Source organism: Spea bombifrons, chromosome 3 (genome assembly GCF_027358695.1).
Source record: "Spea bombifrons isolate aSpeBom1 chromosome 3, aSpeBom1.2.pri, whole genome shotgun sequence".
Lineage (NCBI taxonomy): Eukaryota > Metazoa > Chordata > Amphibia > Anura > Pelobatidae > Spea > Spea bombifrons.
Genome location: NC_071089.1, coordinates 106,464,868 through 106,489,054, shown reverse-complemented (window position 1 = coordinate 106,489,054; position 24,187 = coordinate 106,464,868). Strand labels below are relative to the sequence as shown.

Genomic DNA, 24,187 nt, shown 5'->3' with positions numbered 1-24,187 from the left:
CATGAGACTCTTAATCTCAGGGTCGTGGGTTCGAGCCCCACGTTGGGCGAAGATGTGGGTTTTATGGCAATTTCTCTAAAAGTTCCTAAGATAATGCTGAGTGCAACAAGTGATAGTAGCCCCGATTCTGTGAGCAATATGCAGATATCACAGCCCGGCTAGCTCAGTCGGTAGAGCATGAGACTTTTAATCTCAGGGTCGTGGGTTCGAGCCCCACGTTGGGCGAAGATGTGTTTTTTATGGCAATTTCTCTAAAAGTTACTAAGATAATGCTGAGTGCAACAAGTGATAGTAGCCCCGATTCTGTGGGTAATATGCAGAGATCACAGCCCGGCTAGCTCAGTCGGTAGAGCATGAGACTCTTAATCTCAGAGTCGTGGGTTCGAGCCCCACGTTGGGCAAAGATGTAGTTTTTATGGCAATTTCTCTAAAAGTTCCTAATATAATGCTGAGTGCAACAAGTTATAGTAGCCCCGATTTTGCGGGGCACATGCAGGTATCACAGCCCGGCTAGCTCAGTCGGTAGAGCATGAGACTCTTAATCTCAGGGTCGTGGGTTCGAGCCCCACGTTGGGCGAAGATATCGTCTTTATGTCAACCTTTGAAAATTGCCGTTCACAGCCTATGCCCGTATTTCTCCCAACACCAATAAGAGTAATAATATGAAAAAGCTAAAGGTGTTCAGCTTCAAATTAGGATGTATTTATACAGCATCCATTGCACTACTTATGAGATTGACAGGTGTCATAGGCAGATTTCATGCCAGCTTTTTCTGATGTTTACTGGTGGGCCTAAACTTAAACCTTCAGATGACAGAGCCTAGGGGAAATAATATGACAAAAGATTTTTCCCTTCTTTGATAAAGCTTTTGACTTCTTTCTTGTATGTCAAATGGAGCTGGTGACCATCTCGAGTCCTAGCAATTTCTCTAAACGTTCCTAAGATAGCGCTGAGTGCAACAAGTGATAGTAGCCCCGATTCTGTGGGGAATATGCAGATGTCACAGCCCGGCTAGCTCAGTCGGTAGAGCATGAGACTCTTAATCTCAGGGTCGTGGGTTCGAGCCCCACGTTGGGCGAAGATGTGGGTTTTATGGCAATTTCTCTAAAAGTTCCTAAGATAATGCTGAGTGCAACAAGTGATAGTAGCCCCGATTCCGTGGGTAACATGCAGATATCACAGCCCGGCTAGCTCAGTCGGTAGAGCATGAGACTCTTAATCTCAGGGCCGTGGGTTCAAGCCCCACGTTGGGCGAAGATGTGTTTTTTATGGCAATTTCTCTAAAAGTTCCTAAGATAATGCTGAGTGCAACAAGTGATAGTAGCCCCGATTCTGTGGGTAACATGCAGATATCACAGCCCGGCTAGCTCAGTCGGTAGAGCATGAGACTCTTAATCTCAGGGTCGTGGGTTCGAGCCCCACGTTGGGCGAAGATATCGTTTTTATGTCAACCTTTGAAAATTGCCGTTCACAGCCTATGCCCGTATTTCTCCCAACACCAATAAGAGTAATAATATGAAAAAGCTAAAGGCCTTCAGCTTCAAATTAGGATGTATTTATACAGCATCCATTGCACTACTTATGAGCTTGACAGGTGTCATAGGCAGATTTCATGCCAGCTTTTTCTGATGTTTACTGGTGGGCCTAAGCTTAAACCTTCAGATGACAGAACCTAGCGGAAATAATATGACAAAAGATTTTTCCCTTCTTTGATAAAGCTTTTGACTTCTTTCTTGTATGTCAAATGGAGCTGGTGACCATCTCGAGTCCTAGCAATTTCTATGGCAATTTCTCTAAAAGTTCCTAAGATAGCGCTGAGTGCAACAAGTGATAGTAGCCCCGATTCTGTGGGGAATATGCAGATGTCACAGCCCGGCTAGCTCGGTCGGTAGAGCATGAAACTCTTAATCTCCGGGTCGTGGGCTCGAGCCCCACGTTGGGCGAAGATCTCATTTTTATGTCAATCTTTGAAAATTGCCGTTCACAGCCTATGCCCGTATTCCTCCCAACACCAATAAGAGTAATAATATGAAAAAGCTAAAGGCGTTCAGCTTCAAATTAGGATGTATTTATACAGCATCCATTGCACTACTTATGAGCTTGGCAGGTGTCATAGGCAGATTTCATGCCAGCTTTTACTGATGTTTACTGGTGGGCCTAAGCTTAAACCTTCAGATGACAGAGCCTAGGGGAAATAATATGACAAAAGATTTTTCCCTTCTTTGATAAAGCTTTTGACTTCTTTCTTGTATGTCAAATGGAGCTGGTGACCATCTCGAGTCCTAGCAATTTCTCTAAACGTTCCTAAGATAGCGCTGAGTGCAACAAGTGATAGTAGCCCCGATTCTGTGGGTGTGTATGCAGATATCACAGCCCGGCTAGCTCTGTCGGTCGAGCATGAGACTCTTAATCTCAGGGTCGTGGGTTCGAGCCCCACGTTGGGCGAAGATTTGGTTTTTATGGCAATTTCTCTAAAAGTTACTAAGATAATGCTGAGTGCAACAAGTGATAGTAGCCCCGATTCTGTGGGTAATATGCGGATATCACAGCCCGGCTAGCTCAGTCGGTAGAGCATGAGACTCTTAATCTTAGGGTCGTGGGTTCGAGCCCCACGTTGGGCGAAGATGTGGTTTTTATGGCAATTTCTCTAAAAGTTCCTAAGATAATGCTGAGTGCAACAAGTGATAGTAGCCCCGATTTTGCGGGGCACATGCAGATATCACAGCCCGGCTAGCTCAGTCGGTAGAGCATGAGACTCTTAATCTCAGGGCCGTGGGTTCGAGCCCCACGTTGGGCGAAGATATCATTTTTATGTCAACCTTTGAAAATTGCCGTTCACAGCCTATGCCCGTATTTCTCCCAACACCAATAAAAGTAATAATATGAAAAAGCTAAAGGCGTTCAGCTTCAAATTAGGATGTATTTATACAGCATCCATTGCACTACTTATGAGCTTGACAGGTGTCATAGGCAGATTTCATGCCAGCTTTTTCTGATGTTTACTGGTGGGCCTAAACTTCAACCTTCAGATGACAGAGCCTAGGGGAAATAATATGACAAAAGATTTTTCCCTTCTTTGATAAAGCTTTTGACTTCTTTCTTGTATGTCAAATGGAGCTGGTGACCATCTCGAGTCCTAGCAATTTCTATGGCAATTTCTCTAAAAGTTCCTAAGATAGCGCTGAGTGCAACAAGTGATAGTAGCCCCGATTCTGTGGGGAATACACAGATGTCACAGCCCGGCTAGCTCAGTCGGTAGAGCATGAGACTCTTAATCTCAGGGTCGTGGGTTCGAGCCCCACGTTGGGCGGAGATGTGGTTTTTATGGCAATTTCTCTAAAAGTTCCTAAGATATTGCTGAGTGCAACAAGTGATAGTAGCCCCGATTCTGTGGGTAATATGCAGATATCACAGCCTGGCTAGCTCAGTCGGTAGAGCATGAGACTCTTAATCTCAGGGTCGTGGGTTCGAGCCCCACGTTGGGTGAAGATGTGGTTTTTATGGCCATTTCTCTAAAAGTTCCTAAGATAATGCTGAGTGCAACAAGTTATAGTAGCCCCGATTTTGCGGGGCACATGCAGGTATCACAGCCCGGCTAGCTCAGTCGGTAGAGCATGAAACTCTTAATCTCAGGGTCGTGGGTTCGAGCCCCACGTTGGGCGAAGATATCATTTTTATGTCAACCTTTGAAAATTGCCGTTCACAGCCTATGCCCGTATTTCTCCCAACACCAATAAGAGTAATAATATGAAAAAACTAAAGGCGTTCAGCTTCAAATTAGGATGTATTTATACAGCATCCATTGCACTACTTATGAGCTTGACAGGTGTCATAGGCAGATTTCATGCCAGCTTTTTCTGATGTTTACTGGTGGGCCTAAGCTTAAACCTTCAGATGACAGAGCCTAGGGGAAATAATATGACAAAAGATTTTTCCCTTCTTTGATAAAGCTTTTGACTTCTTTCTTGTATGTCAAATGGAGCTGGTGACCATCTCGAGTCCTAGCAATTTCTCTAAACGTTCCTAAGATAGCGCTGAGTGCAACAAGTGATAGTAGCCCCGATTCTGTGGGTGTGTATGAAGATATCACAGCCCGGCTAGCTCAGTCGGTAGAGCATGAGACTCTTAATCTCAGGGTCGTGGGTTCGAGCCCCATGTTGGGCGAAGATGTGGTTTTTATGGCAATTTCTCTAAAAGTTCCTAAGATACTGCTGAGTGCAACATGTGATAGTAGCCCCGATTTTGTGGGGGACATGCAGGTATCACAGTCCGGCTAGCTCAGTCGGTAGAGCACGAGACTCTTAATCTCCGGGTCGTGGGCTCGAGCCCCACGTTGGGCGAAAATCTCGTTTATATGCCAACCTTTGAAAATTGCCATTCACAGCCTATGCCCGTATTCCTCCCAACACCAATAAGAGTAATAATATGAAAAAGCTAAAGGCGTTCAGCTTCAAATTAGGATGTATTTATACAGCATCCATTGCACTACTTATGAGCTTGGCAGGTGTCATAGGCAGATTTCATGCCAGCTTTTTCTGATGTTTACTGGTGGGCCTAAGCTTCAACCTTCAGATGACAGAGCCTAGGGGAAATAATATGACAAAAGATTTTTCCCTTCTTTGATAAAGCTTTTGACTTGTTTCTTGTATGTCAAATGGAGCTGGCGACCATCTCGAGTCCTAGCAATTTCTCTAAACGTTCCTAAGATAGCGCTGAGTGCAACAAGTGATAGTAGCCCCGATTCTGTGGGGAATATGCGGATGTCACAGCCCGGCTAGCTCAGTCGGTAGAGCATGAGACTCTTAATCTCAGGGTTGTGGGTTCGAGCCCCACGTTGGGCGAGGATGTGGGTTTTATGGCAATTTCTCTAAAAGTTCCTAAGATAATGCTGAGTCCAACAAGTGATAGTAGCCCCGATTCTGTGGGTAATTTGCAGATATCACAGCCCAGCTATCTCAGTCGGTAGAGCATGAGACTCTTAATCTCAGGGTCGCGAGTTTGAGCCCCACGTTGGGCGAAGATGTGTTTTTTATGGCAATTTCTCTAAAAGTTCCTAAGATAATGCAGAGTGCAACAAGTGATAGTAGCCCCGATTGTGTGGGTAATATGCAGATATCACAGCCCAGCTAGCTCAGTCGGTAAAGCATGAGACTCTTAATCTCAGGGTCGTGGGTTCGAGCTCCACGTTGGGCGAAGATATCGTTTTTATGTCAACCTTTGAAAATTGCCGTTCACAGCCTATGCCCGTATTTCTCCCAACACCAATAAGAGTAATAATATGAAAAAGCTAAAGGCGTTCAGCTTCAAATTAGGATGTATTTATACAGCATCCATTGCACTACTTATGAGCTTGACAGGTGTCATAGGCAGATTTCATGCCAGCTTTTTCTGATGTTTACTGGTGGGCCTAAGCTTAAACCTTCAGATGACAGAACCTAGCGGAAATAATATGACAAAAGATTTTTCCCTTCTTTGATAAAGCTTTTGACTTCTTTCTTGTATGTCAAATGGAGCTGGTGACCATCTCGAGTCCTAGCAATTTCTATGGCAATTTCTCTAAAAGTTCCTAAGATAGCGCTGAGTGCAACAAGTGATAGTAGCCCCGATTCTGTGGGGAATATGCAGATGTCACAGCCCGGCTAGCTCGGTCGGTAGAGCATGAGACTCTTAATCTCCGGGTCGTGGGCTCGAGCCCACGTTGGGCGAAGATCTCATTTTTATGTCAATCTTTGAAAATTGCCGTTCACAGCCTATGCCCGTATTCCTCCCAACACCAATAAGAGTAATAATATGAAAAAGCTAAAGGCGTTCAGCTTCAAATTAGGATGTATTTATACAGCATCCATTGCACTACTTATGAGCTTGGCAGGTGTCATAGGCAGATTTCATGCCAGCTTTTACTGATGTTTACTGGTGGGCCTAAGCTTAAACCTTCAGATGACAGAGCCTAGGGGAAATAATATGACAAAAGATTTTTCCCTTCTTTGATAAAGCTTTTGACTTCTTTCTTGTATGTCAAATGGAGCTGGTGACCATCTCGAGTCCTAGCAATTTCTCTAAACGTTCCTAAGATAGCGCTGAGTGCAACAAGTGATAGTAGCCCCGATTCTGTGGGTGTGTATGAAGATATCACAGCCCGGCTAGCTCAGTCAGTAGAGCATGAGACTCTTAATCTCAGGGTCGTGGGTTCGAGCCCCACGTTGGGCGAAGATGTGGTTTTTATGGCAATTTCTCTAAAAGTTCCTAAGATACTGCTGAGTGCAACATGTGATAGTAGCCCCGATTTTGTGGGGGATATGCAAGTATCACAGTCCGGCTAGCTCAGTCGGTAGAGCATGAGACTCTTAATCTCCGGGTCGTGGGCTCGAGCCCCACGTTGGGTGAAGATCTCATTTTTATGTCAACCTTTGAAAATTGCCGTTCACAGCCTATGCCCGTATTCCTCCCAACACCAATAAGAGTAATAATATGAAAAAGCTAAAGGCGTTCAGCTTCAAATTAGGATGTATTTATACAGCATCCATTGCACTACTTATGAGCTTGGCAGGTGTCATAGGCAGATTTCATGCCAGCTTTTTCTGATGTTTACTGGTGGGCCTAAGCTTAAACCTTCAGATGACAGAGCCTAGGGGAAATAATATGACAAAAGATTTTTCCCTTCTTTGATAAAGCTTTTGACTTCTTTCTTGTATGTCAAATGGAGCTGGTGACCATCTCGAGTCCTAGCAATTTCTCTAAACGTTCCTAAGATAGCGCTGAGTGCAACAAGTGATAGTAGCCCCGATTCTGGGGGCGTGTATGAAGATATCACAGCCCGGCTAGCTCAGTCGGTAGAGCATGAGACTCTTAATCTCAGGGTCGTGGGTTCGAGCCCCACGTTGGGCGAAGATGTGGTTTTTATGGCAATTTCTCTAAAAGTTCCTAAGATAATGCTGAGTGCAACAAGTTATAGTAGCCCCGATTTTGCATGGCACATGCAGGTATCGCAGCCCGGCTAGCTCGGTCAGTAGAGCATGAGACTCTTAATCTCAGGGTCGTGGGTTCAAGCCCCACGTTGGGCGAAGATATCGTTTTTATGTCAACCTTTGAAAATTGCCGTTCACAGCCTATGCCCGTATTTCTCCCAACACCAATAAGAGTAATAATATGAAAAAGCTGAAGGCGTTCAGCTTCAAATTAGGATGTATTTATACAGCATCCATTGCACTACTTATGAGCTTGACAGGTGTCATAGGCAGATTTCATGCCAGCTTTTTCTGATGTTTACTGGTGGGCCTAAGCTTAAACCTTCAGATGACAGAGCCTAGGGGAAATAATATGACAAAAGATTTTTCCCTTCTTTGATAAAGCTTTTGACTTCTTTCTTGTATGTCAAATGGAGCTGGTGACCATCTCGAGTCCTAGCAATTTCTATGACAATTTCTCTAAAAGTTCCTAAGATAGCGCTGAGTGCAACAAGTGATAGTAGCCCCAATTCTGTGGGGAATATGCAGATGTCGCAGCCCGGCTAGCTCAGTCGGTAGAGCATGAGACTCTTAATCTCAGGGTTGTGGGTTCGAGCCCCACCTTGGGCGAAGATGTGGTTTTTATGGCAATTTCTCTAAAAGTTCCTAAGATAATGCTGAGTGCAACAAGTGATAGTAGCCCCGATTCTGTGGGTAATATGCAGATATCACAGCCTGGCTAGCTCAGTCGGTAGAGCATGAGACTCTTAATCTCAGGGTTGTGGGTTCGAGCCCCACGTTGGGTGAAGATTTGGTTTTTATGGCAATTTCTCTAAAAGTTCCTAAGATAATGCTGAGTGCAACAAGTGATAGTAGCCCCGATTTTGTGGGGGGCATGCAGGTATCACAGTCCGGCTAGCTCAGTCGGTAGAGCATGAGACTCTTAATCTCAGGGTCGATGTTCGAGCCCCACGTTGGGCAAAGATATCGTTTTTATGTCAACCTTTGAAAATTGCCGTTCACAGCCTATGCCCGTATTTCTCCCAACACCAATAAGAGTAATAATATGAAAAAGCTAAAGGCGTTCAGCTTCAAATTAGGATGTATTTATACAGCATCCATTGCACTACTTATGAGCTTGACAGGTGTCATAGGCAGATTTCATGCCAGCTTTTTCTGATGTTTACTGGTGGGCCTAAGCTTAAACCTTCAGATGACAGAGCCTAGGGGAAATAATATGACAAAAGATTTTTCCCTTCTTTGATAAAGCTTTTGACTTCTTTCTTGTATGTCAAATGGAGCTGGTGACCATCTCGAGTCCTAGCAATTTCTCTAAACGTTCCTAAGATAATGCTGAGTGCAAGAAGTGATAGTAGCCCCGATTCTGTGGGGAATATGCAGATGTCACAGCCCGGCTAGCTCAGTCGGTAGAGCATGAGACTCTTAATCTCAGGGTCGTGGGTTCGAGCCCCACGTTGGGCGAAGATGTGGTTTTTATGGCAATTTCTCTAAAAGTTCCTAAGATAATGCTGAGTGCAACAAGTGATAGTAGCCCCGATTCTGTGGGTAATATGCAGATATCACAGCCCGGCTAGCTCTGTCGGTAGAGCATGAGACTCTTAATCTCAGGGTCGTGGGTTCGAGCCCCACGTTGGGCGAAGATTTGGTTTTTATGGCAATTTCTCTAAAAGTTCCTAAGATAATGCTGAGTGCAACAAGTGATAGTAGCCCCGATTCTGTGGGTAATATGCAGATATCACAGCCCGGCTAGCTCAGTCGGTAGAGCTTGAGACTCTTAATCTCAGGGTCGTGGGTTCGAGCCCCACGTTGGGCGAAGATGTGGGTTTTATGGCAATTTCTCTAAAAGTTCCTAAGATAATGCTGAGTGCAACAAGTGATAGTAGCCCCGATTCTGTGGGTAATATGCAGATATCACAGCCCGGCTAGCTCAGTCGGTCGAGCATGAGACTCTTAATCTCAGGGTCGTGGGTTCGAGCCCCGCGTTGGGCGAAGATTTGGTTTTTATGGCAATTTCTCTAAAAGTTACTAAGATAATGCTGAGTGCAACAAGTGATAGTAGCCCCGATTCTGTGGGTAATAAGCGGATATCACAGCCCGGCTAGCTCAGTCGGTAGAGCATGAGACTCTTAATCTTAGGGTCGTGGGTTCGAGCCCCACGTTGGGCGAAGATGTGGTTTTTATGGCAATTTCTCTAAAAGTTCCTAAGATAATGCTGAGTGCAACAAGTTATAGTAGCCCCGATTTTGCGGGGCACATGCTGGTATCACAGCCCGGCTAGCTCAGTCGGTAGAGCATGAGACTCTTAATCTCAGGGTCGTGGGTTCGAGCCCCACGTTGGGCGAAGATATCGTTTTTATGTCAACCTTTGAAAATTGCCGTTCACAGCCTATGCCCGTATTTCTCCCAACACCAATAAGAGTAATAATATGAAAAAGCTAAAGGTGTTCAGCTTCAAATTAGGATGTATTTATACAGCATCCATTGCACTACTTATGAGCTTGACAGGTGTCATAGGCAGATTTAATGCCAGCTTTTTCTGATGTTTACTGGTGGGCCTAAGCTTAAACCTTCAGATGACAGAGCCTAGGGGAAATAATATGACAAAAGATTTTTCCCTTCTTTGATAAAGCTTTTGACTTCTTTCTTGTATGTCAAATGGAGCTGGTGACCATCTCGAGTCCTAGCAATTTCTCTAAACGTTCCTAAGATAGCGCTGAGTGCAACAAGTGATAGTAGCCCCGATTCTGTGGGGAATATGCAGATGTCACAGCCCGGCTAGCTCAGTCGGTAGAGCATGAGACTCTTAACCTCAGGGTCGTGGGTTCGAGCCCCACGTTGGGCGAAGATGTGGTTTTTATGGCAATTTCTCTAAAAGTTCCTAAGATAATGCTGAGTGCAACAAGCGATAGTAGCCCCGATTCTGTAGGTAATATGCAGATATCACAGCCCGGCTAGCTCTGTCGGTCGAGCATGAGACTCTTAATCTCAGGGTCGTGGGTTCGAGCCCCACGTTGGGCGAAGATTTGGTTTTTATGGCAATTTCTCTAAAAGTTACTAAGATAATGGTGAGTGCAACAAGTGATAGTAGCCCCGATTCTGTGGGTAATATGCGGATATCACAGCCCGGCTAGCTCAGTCGGTAGAGCATGAGACTCTTAATCTTAGGGTCGTGGGTTCGAGCCCCACGTTGGGCGAAGATGTGGTTTTTATGGCAATTTCTCTAAAAGTTCCTAAGATAATGCTGAGTGCAACAAGTGATAGTAGCCCCGATTTTGCGGGGCACATGCAGATATCACAGCCCGGCTAGCTCAGTCGGTAGAGCATGAGACTCTTAATCTCAGGGCCGTGGGTTCGAGCCCCACGTTGGGCGAAGATATCATTTTTATGTCAACCTTTGAAAATTGCCGTTCACAGCCTATGCCCGTATTTCTCCCAACACCAATAAGAGTAATAATATGAAAAAGCTAAAGGCGTTCAGCTTCAAATTAGGATGTATTTATACAGCATCCATTGCACTACTTATGAGCTTGACAGTTGTCATAGGCAGATTTCATGCCAGCTTTTTCTGATGTTTACTGGTGGGCCTAAGCTTAAACCTTCAGATGACAGAGCCTAGGGGAAATAATATGACAAAAGATTTTTCCCTTCTTTGATAAAGCTTTTGACTTCTTTCTTGTATGTCAAATGGAGCTGGTGACCATCTCGAGTCCTAGCAATTTCTCTAAACGTTCCTAAGATAGCGCTGAGTGCAACAAGTGATAGTAGCCCCGATTCTGTGGGGAATATGCGGATGTCACAGCCCGGCTAGCTCAGTTGGTAGAGCATGAGACTCTTAATCTCAGGGTCGTGGGTTCGAGCCCCACGTTGGGCGAAGATGTGGGTTTTATGGCAATTTCTCTAAAAGTTCCAAAGATAATGCTGAGTGCAACAAGTGATAGTAGCCCCGATTCTGTGGGTAATATGCAGATATCACAGCCCGGCTAGCTCAGTCGGTAGAGCATGAGACTCTTAATCTCAGGGTCGTGGGTTCGAGCCCCACGTTGGGCGAAGATGTGGTTTTTATGGCAATTTCTCTAAAAGTTCCTAAGATAATGCTGAGTGCAACAAGTTATAGTAGCCCCGATTTTGCGGGGCTCACACAGGTATCACAGCCCGGCTAGCTCAGTCGGTAGAGCATGAGACTCTTAATCTCAGGGTCGTGGGTTCGAGCCCCACGTTGGGCGAAGATATCGTTTTTATGTCAACCTTTGAAAACTGCCGTTCACAGCCTATGCCCGTATTTCTCCCAACACCAATAAGAGTAATAATATGAAAAAGCTAAAGGTGTTCAGCTTCAAATTAGGATGTATTTATACAGCATCCATTGCACTACTTATGAGCTTGACAGGTGTCATAGGCAGATTTCATGCCAGCTTTTTCTGATGTTTACTGGTGGGCCTAAACTTCAACCTTCAGATGACAGAGCCTAGGGGAAATAATATGACAAAAGATTTTTCCCTTCTTTGATAAAGCTTTTGACTTCTTTCTTGTATGTCAAATGGAGCTGGTGACCATCTCGAGTCCTAGCAATTTCTCTAAACGTTCCTAAGATAGCGCTGAGTGCAACAAGTGATAGTAGCCCCGATTTTGCGGGGCACATGCAGGTATCACAGCCCGGCTAGCTCAGTCGGTAGCGCGTGAGACTCTTAATCTCAGGGTAGTGGGTTCGAGCCCCACGTTGGGCGAAGATATCGTTTTTATGTCAACCTTTGAAAATTGCCGTTCACAGCCTATGCCCGTATTTCTCCCAACACCAATAAGAGTAATAATATGAAAAAGCTAAAGGTGTTCAGCTTCAAATCAGGATGTATTTATACAGCATCCATTGCACTACTTATGAGCTTGACAGGTGTCATAGGCAGATTTCATGCCAGCTTTTTCTGATGTTTACTGGTGGGCCTAAGCTTAAACCTTCAGATGACAGAGCCTAGGGGAAATAATATGACAAAAGATTTTTCCCTTCTTTGATAAAGCTTTTGACTTCTTTCTTGTATGTCAAATGGAGCTGGTGACCATCTCGAGTCCTAGCAATTTCTCTAAACGTTCCTAAGATAGCGCTGAGTGCAACAAGTGATAGTAGCCCCGATTCTGTGAGGAAAATGCAAATGTCACAGCCCGGCTAGCTCAGTCGGTAGAGCATGAGACTCTTAATCTCAGTGTCGTGGGTTCGAGCCCCACGTTGGGCGAAGATGTGGGTTTTATGGCAATTTCTCTAAAAGTTCCTAAGATAATGCTGAGTGCAACAAGTGATAGTAGCCCCGATTCTGTGGGTAATATGCAGATATCACAGCCCGGCTAGCTCAGTCGGTAGAGCATGAGACTCTTAATCTCAGGGTCGTGGGTTCGAGCCCCACGTTGGGCGAAGATATGTTTTTTATGGCAATTTCTCTAAAAGTTCCTAAGATAATGCTGAGTGCAACAAGTGATAGCAGCCCCGATTCTGTGGGTAATATGCAGATATCACAGCCCGGCTAGCTCAGTCGGTAGAGCATGAGACTCTTAATCTCAGGGTCGTGGGTTCGAGCCCCACGTTGGGCGAAGATGTGTTTTTTATGGCAATTTCTCTAAAAGTTCCTAAGATAATGCTGAGTGCAACAAGTGATAGTAGCCCCGATTCTGTGGGTAATATGCAGAGATCACAGCCCGGCTAGCTCAGTCGGTAGAGCATGAGACTCTTAATCTCAGGGTCGTGGGTTCGAGCCCCACGTTGGGCGAAGATGTGGTTTTTATGGCAATTTCTCTAAAAGTTCCTAAGATAATGCTGAGTGCAACAAGTTATAGTAGCCCCGATTTTGCGGGGCACACACAGGTATCACAGCCCGGCTAGCTCAGTCGGTAGAGCATGAGACTCTTAATCTCAGGGTCGTGGGTTCGAGCCCCACGTTGGGCGAAGATATCGTTTTTATGTCAACCTTTGAAAACTGCCGTTCACAGCCTATGCCCGTATTTCTCCCAACACCAATAAGAGTAATAATATGAAAAAGCTAAAGGTGTTCAGCTTCAAATTAGGATGTATTTATACAGCATCCATTGCACTACTTATGAGCTTGACAGGTGTCATAGGCAGATTTCATGCCAGCTTTTTCTGATGTTTACTGGTGGGCCTAAACTTCAACCTTCAGATGACAGAGCCTAGGGGAAATAATATGACAAAAGATTTTTCCCTTCTTTGATAAAGCTTTTGACTTCTTTCTTGTATGTCAAATGGAGCTGGTGACCATCTCGAGTCCTAGCAATTTCTCTAAACGTTCCTAAGATAGCGCTGAGTGCAACAAGTGATAGTAGCCCCGATTCTGTGAGGAACATGCGGATGTCACAGCCCGGCTAGCTCAGTCGGTAGAGCATGAGACTCTTAATCTCAGGGTCGTGGGTTCGAGCCCCACGTTGGGTGAAGATGTGGGTTTTATGGCAATTTCTCTAAAAGTTCCTAAGATAATGCTGAGTGCAACAAGTGATAGTAGCCCCGATTCTGCGGGTAATATGCAGATATCACAGCCCGGCTAGCTCAGTCGGTAGAGCATGAGACTCTTAATCTCAGGGTCGTGGGTTCGAGCCCCACCTTGGGCGAAGATGTGTTTTTTATGGCAATTTCTCTAAAAGTTCCTAAGATAATGCTGAGTGCAACAAGTGATAGTAGCCCGATTCTGTGGGTAATATGCAGATATCACAGCCCGGCTAGCTCAGTCGGTAGAGCATGAGACTCTTAATCTCAGGGTCGTGGGTTCGAGCCCCACGTTGGGCGAAGATGTGGTTTTTATGGCAATTTCTCTAAAAGTTCCTAAGATAATGCTGAGTGCAACAAGTTATAGTAGCCCCGATTTTGCGGGGCACATGCAGGTATCACAGCCCGGCTAGCTCAGTCGGTAGAGCATGAGACTCTTAATCTCAGGGTCGTGGGTTCGAGCCCCACGTTGGGCGAAGATATCGTTTTTATGTCAACCTTTGAAAATTGCTGTTCACAGCCTATGCCCGTATTTCTCCCAACACCAATAAGAGTAATAATATGAAAAAGCTAAAGGCGTTCAGCTTCAAATTAGGATGTATTTATACAGCATCCTTTGCACTACTTATGAGCTTGACAGGTGTCATAGGCAGATTTCATGCCAGCTTTTTCTGATGTTTACTGGTGGGCCTAAGCTTAAAACTTCAGATGACAGAGCCTAGGGGAAATAATATGACAAAAGATTTTTCCCTTCTTTGATAAAGCTTTTGACTTTTTTCTTGTATGTCCAATGGAGCTGGTGACCATCTCGAGTCCTAGCAATTTCTATGGCAATTTCTCTAAAAGTTCCTAAGATAGCGCTGAGTGCAACAAGTGATATTTATACAGCATCCATTGCACTACTTATGAGCTTGGCAGGTGTCATAGGCAGATTTCATGCCAGCTTTTTCTGATGTTTACTGGTGGGCCTAAGCTTCAACCTTCAGATGACAGAGCCTAGGGGAAATAATATGACAAAAGATTTTTCCCTTCTTTGATAAAGCTTTTGACTTCTTTCTTGTATGTCAAATGGAGCTGGTGACCATCTCGAGTCCTAGCAATTTCTCTAAACGTTCCTAAGATAGCGCTGAGTGCAACAAGTGATAGTAGCCCCGATTCTGTGGGAAATATGTGAATGTCACAGCCCGGCTAGCTCAGTCGGTAGAGCATGAGACTCTTAATCTCAGGGTTGTGGGTTCGAGCCCCACGTTGGGCGAAGATGTGGGTTTTATGGCATTTTCTCTAAAAGTTCCTAAGATAATGCTGAGTGCAACAAGTGATAGTAGACCCGATTCTGTGGGTAATATGCAGATATCACAGCTCGGCTAGCTCAGTCGGTAGCGCATGAGACTCTTAATCTCAGGGTCGTGGGTTCGAGCCCCACGTTGGGCGAAGATTTGGTTTTTATGGCAATTTCTCTAAAAGTTCCTAAGATAATGCTGAGTGCAACAAGTTATAGTAGCCCCGATTTTGCGGGGTACATGTAGGTATCACAGCCCGGCTAGCTCAGTCGGTAGAGCATGAGACTCTTAATCTCAGGGTCGTGGGTTCGAGCCCCACGTTGGGCGAAGATATCGTTTTTATGTCAACCTTTGAAAATTGCCGTTCACAGCCTATGCCCGTATTTCTCCCAACACCAATAAGAGTAATAATATGAAAAAGCTAAAGGCGTTCAGCTTCAAATTAGGATGTATTTATACAGCATCCATTGCACTACTTATGAGCTTGGCAGGTGTCATAGGCAGATTTCATGCCAGCTTTTACTGATGTTTACTGGTGGGCCTAAGCTTAAACCTTCAGATGACAGAGCCTAGGGGAAATAATATGACAAAAGATTTTTCCCTTCTTTGATAAAGCTTTTGACTTCTTTCTTGTATGTCAAATGGAGCTGGTGACCATCTCGAGTCCTAGCAATTTCTCTAAACGTTCCTAAGATAGCGCTGAGTGCAACAAGTGATAGTAGCCCCAATTCTGTGGGTGTGTATGAAGATATCACACCCCGGCTAGCTCAGTCGGTAGAGCATGAGACTCTTAATCTCAGGGTCGTGGGTTTGAGCCCCACGTTGGGCGAAGATGTGGGTTTTATAGCAATTTCTCTAAAAGTTCCTAAGATAATGCTGAGTGCAACAAGTGATAGTAGCCCCGATTCTGTGGGTAATATGCAGATATCACAGCCCGGCTAGCTCTGTCGGTAGAGCATGAGACTCTTAATTTCAGGATCGTGGGTTCGAGCCCCACGTTAGGCGAAGATTTGGTTTTTATGGCAATTTCTCTAAAAGTTCCTAAGATAATGCTGAGTGCAACAAGTGATAGTAGCCCCGATTCTGTGGGCAATATGCAGATATCACAGCCCGGCTAGCTCAGTCGGTAGAGCATGAGACTCTTAATCTCAGGGTCGTGGGTTCGAGCCCCACGTTGGGCGAAGATTTGGTTTTTATGGCAATTTCTCTAAAAGTTCCTAAGATAATGCTGAGTGCAACAAGTTATAGTAGCCCCGATTTTGCGGGGCACATGCAGGTATCACAGCCCGGCTAGCTCAGTCGGTAGAGCATGAGACTCTTAATCTCAGGGTCGTGGGTTCGGGCCCCACGTTGGGCGAAGATATCGTTTTTATGTCAACCTTTGAAAATTGCCGTTCACAGCCTATGCCCGTATTTCTCCCAACACCAATAAGAGTAATAATATGAAAAAGCTAAAGGCGTTCAGCTTCAAATTAGGATGTATTTATACAGCATCCATTGCACTACTTATGAGCTTGACAGGTGTCATAGGCAGATTTCATGCCAGCTTTTTCTGATGTTTACTGGTGGGCCTAAGCTTAAACCTTCAGATGACAGAGCCTAGGGGAAATAATATGACAAAAGATTTTTCCCTTCTTTGATAAAGCTTTTGACTTCTTTCTTGTATGTCAAATGGAGCTGGTGACCATCTCGAGTCCTAGCAATTTCTATGACAATTTCTCTAAAAGTTCCTAAGATAGCGCTGAGTGCAACAAGTGATAGTAGCCCCAATTCTGTGGGGAATATGCAGATGTCGCAGCCCGGCTAGCTCAGTCGGTAGAGCATGAGACTCTTAATCTCAGGGTTGTGGGTTCGAGCCCCACCTTGGGCGAAGATGTGGTTTTTATGGCAATTTCTCTAAAAGTTCCTAAGATAATGCTGAGTGCAACAAGTGATAGTAGCCCCGATTCTGTGGGTAATATGCAGATATCACAGCCTGGCTAGCTCAGTCGGTAGAGCATGAGACTCTTAATCTCAGGGTTGTGGGTTCGAGCCCCACGTTGGGTGAAGATTTGGTTTTTATGGCAATTTCTCTAAAAGTTCCTAAGATAATGCTGAGTGCAACAAGTGATAGTAGCCCCGATTTTGTGGGGGGCATGCAGGTATCACAGTCCGGCTAGCTCAGTCGGTAGAGCATGAGACTCTTAATCTCAGGGTCGTGGGTTCGAGCCCCACGTTGGGCGAAGATGTCATTCTTATGTCAACCTTTTAAAATTGCTCTTAATCTCAGGGTCGATGTTCGAGCCCCACGTTGGGCGAAGATATCGTTTTTATGTCAACTTTTGAAAATTGCCGTTCACAGCCTATGCCCGTATTTCTCCCAACACCAATAAGAGTAATAATATGAAAAAGCTAAAGGCGTTCAGCTTCAAATTAGGATGTATTTATACAGCATCCATTGCACTACTTATGAGCTTGACAGGTGTCATAGGCAGATTTCATGCCAGCTTTTTCTGATGTTTACTGGTGGGCCTAAGCTTAAACCTTCAGATGACAGAGCCTAGGGGAAATAATATGACAAAAGATTTTTCCCTTCTTTGATAAAGCTTTTGACTTCTTTCTTGTATGTCAAATGGAGCTGGTGACCATCTCGAGTCCTAGCAATTTCTCTAAACGTTCCTAAGATAATGCTGAGTGCAAGAAGTGATAGTAGCCCCGATTCTGTGGGTAATATGCAGATATCACAGCCCGGCTAGCTCAGTTGGTAGAGCATGAGACTCTTAATCTCAGGGTCGTGGGTTTGAGCCCCACGTTGGGCAAAAATGTGGATTTTATGGCAATTTCTCTAAAAGTTCCTAAGATAATGCTGAGTGCAACATGTGATAGTAGCCCCGATTTTGTGGGGGACATGCAGGTATCACAGCCCAGCTAGCTCAGTCGGTAGAGCATGAGACTCTTAATCTCAGGGTCGTGGGTTCGAGCCCCACGTTGGGCGAAGATATCATTCTTATGTCGACCTTTGAAAATTGCCGTTCACAGCATATGCCCGTATTTCTCCCAACACCAATAAGAGTAATAATATGAAAAAGCTAAAGGCGTTCAGCTTCAAATTAGGATGTATTTATACAGAATCCATTGCACTACTTATGAGCTTGGCAGGTGTCATAGGCAGATTTGATGCCAGCTTTTTCTGATGTTTACTGGTGGGCCTAAGCTTAAACCTTCAGATGACAGAGCCTAGGAGAAATAATATGACAAAAGATTTTTCCCTTCTTTGATAAAGCTTTTGACTTCTTTCTTGTATGTCAAATGGAGCTGGTGACCATCTCGAGTCCTAGCAATTTCTCTAAACGTTCCTAAGATAGCGCTGAGTGCAACAAGTGATAGTAGCCCCGATTCTGTGGGGGTGTGTGAAGATATCACAGCCCGGCTAGCTCAGTTGGTAGAGCATGAGACTCTTAATCTCGGGGTCGTGGGTTCGAGCCCCACGTTGGGTGAAGATGTGGTTTTTATGGCAATTTCTCTAAAAGTTCCTAAAATAGTGCTGAGTGCAACATGTGATAGTAGCCCCGATTTTGTGGGGCACATGCAGGTATCACAGCCCGGCTAGCTCAGTCGGTAGAGCATGAGACTCTTAATCTCAGGGTCGTGGGTTCGAGCCCCACGTTGGGCGAAGATATCTTCTTTATGTCAACCTTTGAAAATTGCCGTTCACAGCCTATGCCTGTATTTCTCCCAACACCAATAAGAGTAATAATATGAAAAAGCTAAAGGCGTTCAGCTTCAAATTAGGATGTATTTATACAGCATCCATTGCACTACTTATGAGCTTGACAGGTGTCATAGGCAGATTTCATGCCAGCTTTTTCTGATGTTTACTGGTGGGCCTAAGCTTAAACCTTCAGATGACAGAGCCTAGGGGAAATAATATGACAAAAGATTTTTCCCTTCTTTGATAAAGCTTTTGACTTCTTTCTTGTATGTCAAATGGAGCTGGTGACCATCTCGAGTCCTAGCATTTTCTCTAAACGTTCCTAAGATAGTGCTGAGTGCAACATGTGATAGTAGCCCCGACTTTGTCGGGGTGTATGAAGATATCACAGCCCGGCTAGCTCAGTCGGTAGAGCATGAGGCTCTTAATCTCAGGGTCGTGGGTTCGCGCCCCACGTTGGGCGAAGATGTGGTTTTTATGGCAATTTCTCTAAAAGTTCCTAAGAGAGTGATGAGTGCAACATGTGATAGTAGCCCCGATTTTGTGGGGGACATGCAGGTATCACAGCCCGGCTAGCTCAGTCGGTAGAGCATGAGACTCTTAATCTCAGGGTCGTGGGTTCGAGCCCCACGTTGGGCAAAGATATCATTCTTATGTCAACCTTTGAAAATTGCCGTTCACAGCTTATGCCCGTATTCCTCCCAACACCAATAAGAGTAATAACATGAAAAAGCTAAAGGCGTTCAGCTTCAAATTAGGATGTATTTATACAGCATCCATTGCGCTACTTATGAGCTTGGCAGGTGTCATAGGCAGATTTCATGCCAGCTTTTTCTGATGTTTACTGGTGGGCCTAAGCTTAAACCTTCAGATGACAGAGCCTAGGGGAAATAATATGACAAAAGATTTTTCCCTTCTTTGATAAAGCTTTTGACTTCTTTCTTGTATGTCAAATGGAGCTGGTGGCCATCTCGAGTCCTAGCAATTTCTCTAAACGTTCCTAAGATAGTGCTGAGTGCAACAATTGATAGTAGCCCCGATTCTGTGGGGGTGTATGAAGATATCACAGCCCGGCTAGCTCAGTCGGTAAAGCATGAGACTCTTAATCTCAGGGTCGTGGGTTTGAGCCCCACGTTGGGCGAAGATGTGGTTTTTATGGCAATTTCTCTAAAAGTTCCTAAGATAATGCTGAGTGCAACAAGTGATAGTAGCCCCGATTTTGTGGGGCACACACAGGTATCACAGCCCGGCTAGCTCAGTCAGTAGAGCATGAGACTCTTGATCTCAGGGTCGTGGGTTCAAGCACCACGTTGGGCGAAGATATCGTTTTTATGTCAACCTTTGAAAATTGCCGTTTACAGCCTATGCCCGTATTTCTCCCAACACCAATAAGAGTAATAATATGAAAAAGCTAAAGGCGTTCAGCTTCAAATTAGGATGTATTTATACAGCATCCATTGCACTACTTATGAGCTTGACAGGTGTCATAGGCAGATTTCATGCCAGCTTTTTCTGATGTTTACTGGTGGGCCTAAGCTTAAACCTTCAGATGACAGAGCCTAGGGGAAATAATATGACAAAAGATTTTTCCCTTCTTTGATAAAGCTTTTGACTTCTTTCTTGTATGTCAAATGGAGCTGGTGACCATCTCGAGTCCTAGCAATTTCTCTAAACGTTCCTAAGATAATGCTGAGTGCAACAAGTGATAGTAGCCCCGATTCTGTGGGGAATATGCAGATATCACAGCCCGGCTAGCTCAGTCGGTAGAGCATGAGACTCTTAATCTCAGGGTTGTGGGTTCGAGCCCCACGTTGGGCGAAGATGTGGTTTTTATGGCAATTTCTCTAAAAGTTCCTAAGATAATGCTGAGTGCAACAAGTGATAGTAGCCCCGATTTTGTGGGGCACACACAGGTATCACAGCCCGGCTAGCTCAGTCGGTAGAGCATGAGACTCTTGATCTCAGGGTCGTGGGTTCAAGCACCACGTTGGGCGAAGATATCGTTTTTATGTCAACCTTTGAAAATTGCCGTTCACAGCCTATGCCCGTATTTCTCCCAACACCAATAAGAGTAATAATATGAAAAAGCTAAAGGCGTTCAGCTTCAAATTAGGATGTATTTATACAGCATCCATTGCACTACTTATGAGCTTGACAGGTGTCATAGGCAGATTTCATGCCAGCTTTTTCTGATGTTTACTGGTGGGCCTAAGCTTAAACCTTCAGATGACAGAGCCTAGGGGAAATAATATGACAAAAGATTTTTCCCTTCTTTGATAAAGCTTTTGACTTCTTTCTTGTATGTCAAATGGAGCTGGTGACCATCTCGAGTCCTAGCAATTTCTCTAAACGTTCCTAAGATAATGCTGAGTGCAACAAGTGATAGTAGCCCCGATTCTGTGGGGAATATGCAGATATCACAGCCCGGCTAGCTCAGTCGGTAGAGCATGAGACTCTTAATCTCAGGGTTGTGGGTTCGAGCCCCACGTTGGGTGAAGATGTGGTTTTTATGGCAATTTCTCTAAAAGTTCCTAAGATAATGCTGAGTGCAACAAGTGAAAGTAGCCCCGATTTTGTGGGGCACATGCAGGTATCACAGTCCGGCTAGCTCAGTCGGTAGAGCATGAGACTCTTAATCTCAGGGTCGTGGGCTCGAGCCCCACGTTGGGCGAAGAAGTGGTTTTTATGGCAATTTCTCTAAAAGTTCCTAAGATAGTGCTGAGTGCAACATGTGATAGTAGCCCCGATTTTGTGGGGGACATACAGGTATCACAGTCCGGCTAGCTCAGTCAGTAGAGCATGAAACTCTTAATCTCCGAGTCGTGGGTTCGAGCCCCACGTTGGGCGAAGATATCATTTTTATGTCAACCTTTGAAAATTGCCGTTCACAGCCTATGCCCGTATTTCTCCCAACACCAATAAGAGTAATAATATGAAAAAGCTAAAGGCATTCAGCTTCAAATTAGGATGTATTTATACAGCCTCCATTGCACTACTTATGAGCTTGGCAGGTATCATAGGCAGATTTCATGCCAGCTTTTTCTGATGTTTACTGGTGGGCCTAAGCTTAAACCTTCAGATGACAGAGCCTAGGAGAAATAATATAACAAAAGATTTTTCCCTTCTTTGATAAAGCTTTTCACTTCTTTCTTGTATGTCAAATGGAGCTGGTGACCATCTCGAGTCCTAGCAATTTCTCTAAACGTTCCTAAGATAGCGCTGAGTGCAACAAATGATAGTAGCCCCGATTCTGTGGGGAATATGCAGATATCACAGCCCGGCTAGCTCAGTCGGTAGAGCATGAGACTCTTAATCTCAGGGTCGTGGGTTCGAGCCCCACGTTGGGCGAAGATGTGGTTTTTATGGCAATTTCTCTAAAAGTTCCTAAGATAATGCTGAGTGCAACATGTGATAGTAGCCCCGATTTTGTGGGGGACACGCAGGTATCACAGTCCGGCTAGCTCAGTCGGTAGAGCATGAGACTCTTAATCTCTGGCTCGTGGGCTCGAGCCCCACGTTGGGCGAAGATATCATTTTTATGTCATCCTTTGAAAATTGCCGTTCACAGCCTATGCCCGTATTCCTCCCAACACCAATAAGAGTAATAATATGAAAAAGCTAAAGGCGTTCAACTTCAAATTAGGATGTATTTATACAGCATCCATTGCACTACTTATGAGCTTGGCAGGTGTCATAAGCAGATTTCATGCCAGCTTTTTCTGATGTTTACTGGTGGGCCTAAGCTTAAACCTTCAGATGAGCTTGGCATGTGTCATACGTAGATTTCATGCTTATTTACCGTCCACTAAAAGCCCACCAGTGGGTGACATGCAGGTATAGCAGCCCGGCTATCTCAGTCGGTAAAGCAAGAGACTCTTAATCTCAGGGTCATGGGTTTGAGCCTCGCATTGGGGGAAGATGTGGATTTTATGGCAATTTCTCTAAAAGTTCCTAAGATATTGCTTAGTGCAACAAGTGATAGTAGCCCAGATTTTGTGGGGGACATGCAAGTATCGCAACCCGGCTAGCTCAGTCGGTAGAGCATGACACTCTTAATCTCGGTGTCGTGGATTTGCGCCCCATGTTGGGCAAAGATATCATTTTTATGTCAACCTTTGAAAATTGCAGTTTACAGCCTACGCATGTATTCCTCCCAACACCGATAAGAGTGATAATATGAAAAAGCCAAAGGCGTTCAGCTTCAAATTAGGATGTATTTATACAGCATCCATTGCACAATTTATGAGCTTGACAGGTGTCATAGGCAGATTTCATGCCAGCTTTTTCTGATGTTTACTGGTGGGCCTAAGTTTAAACCTTCAGATGACAGAGCCTAGGGGAAATAATATGACAAAAGATTTTTCCCTTCTTTGATAAAGCTTTTGACTTCTTTCTTGTATGTCAAATGGAGCTGGTGACCATCTCGAGTCCTAGCAATTTCTCTAAACGTTCCTAAGATAGCGCTGAGTGCAACAAGTGATAGTAGCCCCAATTCTGTGGGGAATATGCAGATATCACAGCCCCGCTAGATCAGTCGGTAGAGCATGAGACTCTTAATCTCAGGGTCGTGATTCGAGCCCCATGTTGGGCGAACACATAGTTTTTATGTCAACCCAGTGGAGGACACACAGGTATAGCAGCCCGGCTAGCTCAGTCAGTAGAGCATGAAACTCTTACTTTCAGTGTCGTGGGTTCGAGCCCCACGTTGGGAAAAGATGTGGTTTTTATGGCAATTTCTCTAAAAGTTCCTAAGATACTGCTGAGTGCAACAAGTGATAGTAGCCCCGATTTTGCAGGGGACATGCATGTATCACAGCCCGGCTAGCTCAGTCGGTAGAGCATGAGACTCTTAATCTCAGGTTTGTGGGTTCGAGCCCCACGTTGGGCGAAGATATCATTTTTATGTCAACCTTTGAAAATTGCCGTTCACAGCCTATGCCCGTATTCCTCCCAACACCAATAAGAGTAATAATATGAAAAAGCTAAAGGCGTTCAGCTTCAAATTAGGATGTATTTATACAGCATCCATTGCACTACTTATGAGCTTGGCAGGTGTCATAGGCAGATTTCATGCCAGCTTTTTCTGATGTTTACTGGTGGGCCTAAGCTTAAACCTTCCGATGACAGAGCCTAGGGGAAATAATATGACAAAAGATTTTTCCCTTCTTTGATAAAGCTTTTGACTTCTTTCTTGTATGTCAAATGGAGCTGGTGACCATCTCGAGTCCTAGCAATTTCTCTAAACGTTCCTAAGATAGCGCTGAGTGCAACAAGTGATAGTAGCCCCGATTCTGTGGGTAATATGCAGATATCACAGCCCGGCTAGATCAGTCGGTAGAGCATGAGACTCTTAATCTCAGGGTCGTGGCTTCGAGCCCCACGTTGGGCGAAGATGTGGTTTTTATGGCAATTTCTCTAAAAGTTCCTAAGATAGTGCTGAGTGCAACAAGTTATAGTAGCCCCGATTTTGTGGGGGGACATGCAGGTATCACAGCCCGGCTAGCTCAGTCGGTAGAGCATGAGACTCTTAATCTCAGGGTCGTGGGTTAGAGCCCCACGTTGGGCGAAGATACCATATTTATGTCAATCTTTGAAAATTGCCATTTACAGCCTATGCCCGTATTCCTCCCAACACCAATAAGAGTAATAATATGGAAAAGCTAAAGGCGTTCAGCTTCAAATTAGGATGTATTCATACAGCATCCGTTGCACTACTTATGAGCTTGGCATGTGTAATACGCAGATTTCATGCTTGTTTATCGTCCACTAA

The 24,187-nt window shown here is 44.7% G+C and overlaps 1 protein-coding gene and 41 non-coding genes across 42 annotated transcripts in view; 41 read left to right on the top strand and 1 right to left on the bottom strand.

The window, feature by feature from the left end:
• Window positions 1–49, top strand: part of TRNAK-CUU (transfer RNA lysine (anticodon CUU)) — a 73-nt gene extending 24 nt beyond the window's left edge. The window contains exon 1 of the tRNA in view: window positions 1–49. This exon is cut by the window's left edge and continues 24 nt beyond it. This is a non-coding gene — a tRNA (tRNA-Lys).
• Window positions 1–24,187, bottom strand: part of TPO (thyroid peroxidase) — a 132,734-nt gene that overhangs the window by 70,860 nt on the left and 37,687 nt on the right. The window lies entirely within an intron of this gene.
• TRNAK-UUU (transfer RNA lysine (anticodon UUU)) lies at window positions 153–225 on the top strand. Its single transcript has one exon. It is a non-coding gene; the product is annotated as a tRNA-Lys (tRNA).
• TRNAK-CUU (transfer RNA lysine (anticodon CUU)) lies at window positions 329–401 on the top strand. The gene has a single exon. It is a non-coding gene; the product is annotated as a tRNA-Lys (tRNA).
• Window positions 505–577, top strand: TRNAK-CUU (transfer RNA lysine (anticodon CUU)). The gene has a single exon. It is a non-coding gene; the product is annotated as a tRNA-Lys (tRNA).
• TRNAK-CUU (transfer RNA lysine (anticodon CUU)) lies at window positions 1,006–1,078 on the top strand. The gene has a single exon. It is a non-coding gene; the product is annotated as a tRNA-Lys (tRNA).
• On the top strand, window positions 1,182–1,254 carry TRNAK-CUU (transfer RNA lysine (anticodon CUU)). The gene has a single exon. It is a non-coding gene; the product is annotated as a tRNA-Lys (tRNA).
• Window positions 1,358–1,430, top strand: TRNAK-CUU (transfer RNA lysine (anticodon CUU)). Its single transcript has one exon. It is a non-coding gene; the product is annotated as a tRNA-Lys (tRNA).
• On the top strand, window positions 2,549–2,621 carry TRNAK-CUU (transfer RNA lysine (anticodon CUU)). Its single transcript has one exon. It is a non-coding gene; the product is annotated as a tRNA-Lys (tRNA).
• On the top strand, window positions 2,725–2,797 carry TRNAK-CUU (transfer RNA lysine (anticodon CUU)). The gene has a single exon. It is a non-coding gene; the product is annotated as a tRNA-Lys (tRNA).
• On the top strand, window positions 3,238–3,310 carry TRNAK-CUU (transfer RNA lysine (anticodon CUU)). Its single transcript has one exon. It is a non-coding gene; the product is annotated as a tRNA-Lys (tRNA).
• TRNAK-CUU (transfer RNA lysine (anticodon CUU)) lies at window positions 4,092–4,164 on the top strand. The gene has a single exon. It is a non-coding gene; the product is annotated as a tRNA-Lys (tRNA).
• Window positions 4,769–4,841, top strand: TRNAK-CUU (transfer RNA lysine (anticodon CUU)). Its single transcript has one exon. It is a non-coding gene; the product is annotated as a tRNA-Lys (tRNA).
• On the top strand, window positions 6,813–6,885 carry TRNAK-CUU (transfer RNA lysine (anticodon CUU)). The gene has a single exon. It is a non-coding gene; the product is annotated as a tRNA-Lys (tRNA).
• TRNAK-CUU (transfer RNA lysine (anticodon CUU)) lies at window positions 8,354–8,426 on the top strand. The gene has a single exon. It is a non-coding gene; the product is annotated as a tRNA-Lys (tRNA).
• Window positions 8,706–8,778, top strand: TRNAK-CUU (transfer RNA lysine (anticodon CUU)). Its single transcript has one exon. It is a non-coding gene; the product is annotated as a tRNA-Lys (tRNA).
• TRNAK-CUU (transfer RNA lysine (anticodon CUU)) lies at window positions 9,058–9,130 on the top strand. The gene has a single exon. It is a non-coding gene; the product is annotated as a tRNA-Lys (tRNA).
• TRNAK-CUU (transfer RNA lysine (anticodon CUU)) lies at window positions 9,234–9,306 on the top strand. Its single transcript has one exon. It is a non-coding gene; the product is annotated as a tRNA-Lys (tRNA).
• TRNAK-CUU (transfer RNA lysine (anticodon CUU)) lies at window positions 10,087–10,159 on the top strand. The gene has a single exon. It is a non-coding gene; the product is annotated as a tRNA-Lys (tRNA).
• Window positions 10,263–10,335, top strand: TRNAK-CUU (transfer RNA lysine (anticodon CUU)). Its single transcript has one exon. It is a non-coding gene; the product is annotated as a tRNA-Lys (tRNA).
• Window positions 10,764–10,836, top strand: TRNAK-CUU (transfer RNA lysine (anticodon CUU)). Its single transcript has one exon. It is a non-coding gene; the product is annotated as a tRNA-Lys (tRNA).
• On the top strand, window positions 10,940–11,012 carry TRNAK-CUU (transfer RNA lysine (anticodon CUU)). Its single transcript has one exon. It is a non-coding gene; the product is annotated as a tRNA-Lys (tRNA).
• Window positions 11,116–11,188, top strand: TRNAK-CUU (transfer RNA lysine (anticodon CUU)). The gene has a single exon. It is a non-coding gene; the product is annotated as a tRNA-Lys (tRNA).
• TRNAK-CUU (transfer RNA lysine (anticodon CUU)) lies at window positions 12,118–12,190 on the top strand. Its single transcript has one exon. It is a non-coding gene; the product is annotated as a tRNA-Lys (tRNA).
• On the top strand, window positions 12,294–12,366 carry TRNAK-CUU (transfer RNA lysine (anticodon CUU)). The gene has a single exon. It is a non-coding gene; the product is annotated as a tRNA-Lys (tRNA).
• Window positions 12,470–12,542, top strand: TRNAK-CUU (transfer RNA lysine (anticodon CUU)). The gene has a single exon. It is a non-coding gene; the product is annotated as a tRNA-Lys (tRNA).
• TRNAK-CUU (transfer RNA lysine (anticodon CUU)) lies at window positions 12,646–12,718 on the top strand. The gene has a single exon. It is a non-coding gene; the product is annotated as a tRNA-Lys (tRNA).
• On the top strand, window positions 12,822–12,894 carry TRNAK-CUU (transfer RNA lysine (anticodon CUU)). The gene has a single exon. It is a non-coding gene; the product is annotated as a tRNA-Lys (tRNA).
• Window positions 13,323–13,395, top strand: TRNAK-CUU (transfer RNA lysine (anticodon CUU)). Its single transcript has one exon. It is a non-coding gene; the product is annotated as a tRNA-Lys (tRNA).
• On the top strand, window positions 13,674–13,746 carry TRNAK-CUU (transfer RNA lysine (anticodon CUU)). The gene has a single exon. It is a non-coding gene; the product is annotated as a tRNA-Lys (tRNA).
• TRNAK-CUU (transfer RNA lysine (anticodon CUU)) lies at window positions 13,850–13,922 on the top strand. The gene has a single exon. It is a non-coding gene; the product is annotated as a tRNA-Lys (tRNA).
• TRNAK-CUU (transfer RNA lysine (anticodon CUU)) lies at window positions 14,629–14,701 on the top strand. Its single transcript has one exon. It is a non-coding gene; the product is annotated as a tRNA-Lys (tRNA).
• TRNAK-CUU (transfer RNA lysine (anticodon CUU)) lies at window positions 14,981–15,053 on the top strand. Its single transcript has one exon. It is a non-coding gene; the product is annotated as a tRNA-Lys (tRNA).
• On the top strand, window positions 15,835–15,907 carry TRNAK-CUU (transfer RNA lysine (anticodon CUU)). Its single transcript has one exon. It is a non-coding gene; the product is annotated as a tRNA-Lys (tRNA).
• Window positions 16,876–16,948, top strand: TRNAK-CUU (transfer RNA lysine (anticodon CUU)). The gene has a single exon. It is a non-coding gene; the product is annotated as a tRNA-Lys (tRNA).
• Window positions 17,452–17,524, top strand: TRNAK-CUU (transfer RNA lysine (anticodon CUU)). Its single transcript has one exon. It is a non-coding gene; the product is annotated as a tRNA-Lys (tRNA).
• Window positions 17,628–17,700, top strand: TRNAK-CUU (transfer RNA lysine (anticodon CUU)). Its single transcript has one exon. It is a non-coding gene; the product is annotated as a tRNA-Lys (tRNA).
• TRNAK-CUU (transfer RNA lysine (anticodon CUU)) lies at window positions 18,130–18,202 on the top strand. Its single transcript has one exon. It is a non-coding gene; the product is annotated as a tRNA-Lys (tRNA).
• TRNAK-CUU (transfer RNA lysine (anticodon CUU)) lies at window positions 18,306–18,378 on the top strand. The gene has a single exon. It is a non-coding gene; the product is annotated as a tRNA-Lys (tRNA).
• TRNAK-CUU (transfer RNA lysine (anticodon CUU)) lies at window positions 18,984–19,056 on the top strand. The gene has a single exon. It is a non-coding gene; the product is annotated as a tRNA-Lys (tRNA).
• TRNAK-CUU (transfer RNA lysine (anticodon CUU)) lies at window positions 20,163–20,235 on the top strand. Its single transcript has one exon. It is a non-coding gene; the product is annotated as a tRNA-Lys (tRNA).
• On the top strand, window positions 21,693–21,765 carry TRNAK-CUU (transfer RNA lysine (anticodon CUU)). Its single transcript has one exon. It is a non-coding gene; the product is annotated as a tRNA-Lys (tRNA).